Source organism: Cnephaeus nilssonii (genome assembly GCF_951640355.1).
Source record: "Cnephaeus nilssonii genome assembly, chromosome: X".
Taxonomy (NCBI): Eukaryota; Metazoa; Chordata; class Mammalia; order Chiroptera; family Vespertilionidae; genus Cnephaeus; species Cnephaeus nilssonii.
In genome coordinates this window covers 93,248,800-93,252,325 of record NC_137071.1, presented here as the reverse complement: position 1 = coordinate 93,252,325, position 3,526 = coordinate 93,248,800, and positions in this window count along the sequence as shown.

Sequence of the window (3,526 nt, the reverse complement as noted above, 5' to 3'; positions counted from 1 at the left end):
ATACAAATTTCATTTATAAGCAGCATGGAGCCTGCTCAAAGCATCAGTACACAGAAGCTCTATCTATTCCAAAGTCTCAAGCCAGCAAAATACAGATAGATTGACAGCTTGCAGGCATGAAGTTCATAAAGACACTGTGCATAGGAAATGTGCACTTACTACATTGCATACTGCTGTGTTGGTGAAAGTGCAATTAGATCCAACAAAGTTAGAGCCCCACAATTGAAAATGCCTTGTGAAGGTAAGATCCACATGTGCACTGCAAGATCTAACAAGGCAGCACCTGAGGAAGTTGCTGAGTTGTTTGGTAGCACCATACAAAAAGAGATCTGTTGCTGATACCCTCATGAATCCTAAGTCCCAATCTTCTCTATTATGTGCTCACTAGTAACCCTGCACATGAATCCGTGTGCCAGTACCTCTCTGCGGGGCCTGGCCACTCCGCACCCGCTCCGCAGAGGCTCTCTGTGGCCCAGAGGCCCATCAGCGTGGCCAGACACGGAATGCTTGCCTCGTTGCCGGGGAGATGAAGCAAGCATTCCGCCAGGCCACTCACGCTGCCTGCTCTCAGTGGCCGCCCCCACCCCACCCCCGGGACTGGTGAACTCCAGCGGGGCTGAGAGGACTGGGTGCTGCCATCTTTGTGACAGAGTGATGGTTAATTTGCATATTACCCTTTTATTAGATGGGATTATTAAAGTGCCTTAGCCTTGCTTTAATATAGATGGAAATAACATGCTAAGAAAGGAATAAGACATCTTAAGCCAGTTATTGTTTGGATCTAGCTGTGATCAAAACAACTGTTTGGACAGAAGCAGAAAGTAACAAATTATTCAAAGGCTGTAACATTTGAGTCACTAATAGTAACCTGTGGAAGAACCAAATGTAATAAGATGGGTACAAAGTATGATAAACTAACCAATCTTTTCAAGGTCTATTGTACTATGAAAAGCAAAATGGAAATATAATTGTGAATCCAAAGGTTGAAAGTTATGAACAAAGCTCTCAATTCATGCAGTTTCCAAAAATGACCTGAAGTAGCCAGTCCAATAGGTAGGAAAATATTTGGTTAAAACATGAAAAGAAACCCACTCAACTCTTGAAGAAATACTGAGTGTTATTAAAGAAGAGCTGAGGAGGAATAATTAGTTAAATGGATGTTTCTGTAGTTTTCTACCTTCTCCTTGATGAACAAACACTTCTGAAGTGAATTGTGATCTCAAAGAACAAGCATCATGTGCCACAAATGATGACCAAAGTTCAGTAAACAAGTGATTGACTGCAAAGGTCCCTTCCAAGGCTAATATTCATCAAATTTATTAATTTCTAATTGCCCAAGCACCCAATCAACTATCCAATACAAAGAACAGATATAAATGTTGAGAAATATTGCATCATCATACAATTAATTTTCCCCTCAAATTTAGTCTTCAGTTTCAAAATAACTGGAAAATACCACAATGCTAGGATTTTTTATGCCAGGGGGTAGGAATTTACAGATTATTCTTTAGACCATTATGTTGTTTCTATTTGGAGCAGAGAAAAATAATTTTGGAAATTTTTTGTCAATTTCAGTTTGTCATCTTTCTCTATCAAAGACAGATGGGATTACATGCAAACCTACAGGAAGATATTTTTTCTAAGCCTAAAAATGTCTTATATATTTGTATATTTTCTCATTATTATACAGGGCTGGACTGTCACTTGGCTTTCACTTTAAAGTAACTTCATCACCGATATAGAGAGTGTCAAGCCCTAGGTTAATGCAGAATATAGGAAATGGCTCTACTAAGCAAGCTGGGTTTTTTTTCCTCTACCCTCCATAAAAATTATTTTTAATTATATGATTGTCTAACTATTATGCTGTACACCTGAAACTAATACAAAATAATATGGAATGTCAACAATAATTAAAAAATAAAAATTTTTAAAACCTACTTTTGAGCACTGTACTATCTAAATTCAGTTCCGGCTATACTTCCCTGGTGTCTCTCAGCAAATTTTGGACTTTACATCAGGCTAACAGGAATTTCATAGCACAGCTGCTTGCAAACTGATCTCTGTGTTGTCTTTCCATTTGTATATTCATACCAACAAGTTATTTCTGAAATTCAGCCAGTGTCTTTGTTTCATATTCTTCTCTCTAGTCAACATTTGAGGTTTGTCTGCCACAAAATATGTCTTGCCTTTCAATAGGCCCCTAAGAGTCTACCTTATCCACTACCCACCACTCAACATTTTAACATGAGATACTTGAATAGTTGGCAGAACTGGGTTGTATTTTCCATGGTCAGTGGTAGATTAAATTTGTTTCCTATTCTTTTGCACCTACCTCCCTGAATCACCCCATCTCTGGTCTCAGGTAAGAAGTCAAACAGGGTAATAATTCCAAGTTTTTAAAAAATGAAACTACAAAAAATCAAGAAGACAGTATTTAAGAATATTCATTTTTTTCTCAGGATGGACCAGGCTTTTGTAAGCACAAGAACAAAAGAAGCCATAAAATGAAAGATGTAGGGCCCTAGCAATAAAAAGTATTAATCTCGCCCAGCTGGTATGGCTCAGTGGTTGAGCATCAACCTATGGACCAGGAGGTCAGGGTTTGATTCACGGCCATGGCACATGCCCGGGTTGCAGGTTCCATTCCCAGTTGGGGGTGTGCAGGAGGCAGCCGATCAATGATTCTCTCTCATCATTGATGTTTCTATCCCTCTCTCCCTCTTTGTTCCTGTCTGATATAAATTAAAATATTTTTAAAAATTAAAAATAATATTAATCTCTGTATGTTGAAACAAAATTAAAGTACAAATAAGAAAAATTTATTTGCTAAATGATGTGACGGGTTAATACTGTTAATATTCAAAGAACTTTTACAGATCAATAAGAAAAAGATAAACATTCTAATAGATTAATAGGCAAAGAACCATGCACTATTCATTGTTTGACTCAGCATGCATTCCTACCCTTCTTCTCTCTTGCCTGCCTCACTGGTAACTAGGAGTAATGTGACACAATCTTGCTAGTAAGTAGCTGCTGGAAGAGAAGGATATTTCTAGGAAAATTTATGTTCGCTTGGTTTAAAGCATAGATTTCATACATATTCCTTACCTCATTCCTCCTGCCTTGGACAAGGATGGTATTGCTGAAGCTAGGGCAGTCATCTTGCAAATATGATGTCATTGAGCTGCTGAACCAATACCACCAACAGCTGGTTACTTCCAGACTCCTGTTTGTCTGAAGAAAAAAATGAACCCTTATTAGTTTAAGCCACTGTTAATGAGGTTTTCAGACACTCTGAGCCAAAAATATTCTTCACAGATATTCCTCATATGATTAAGCAACTCATACACAAAAAGTAAGATACAGGTAGATAAATAAGCATGAACATTGTTTTACCTCATAAATAATAAAATAGATTTAAAACAAAATAGCAACCTTGAAGATATTATGCTAAGTGAAATAAGCCAATCACAAAAGGACACATCTTATGATTATATATACATGAGATATCTAGAAATTCATACAG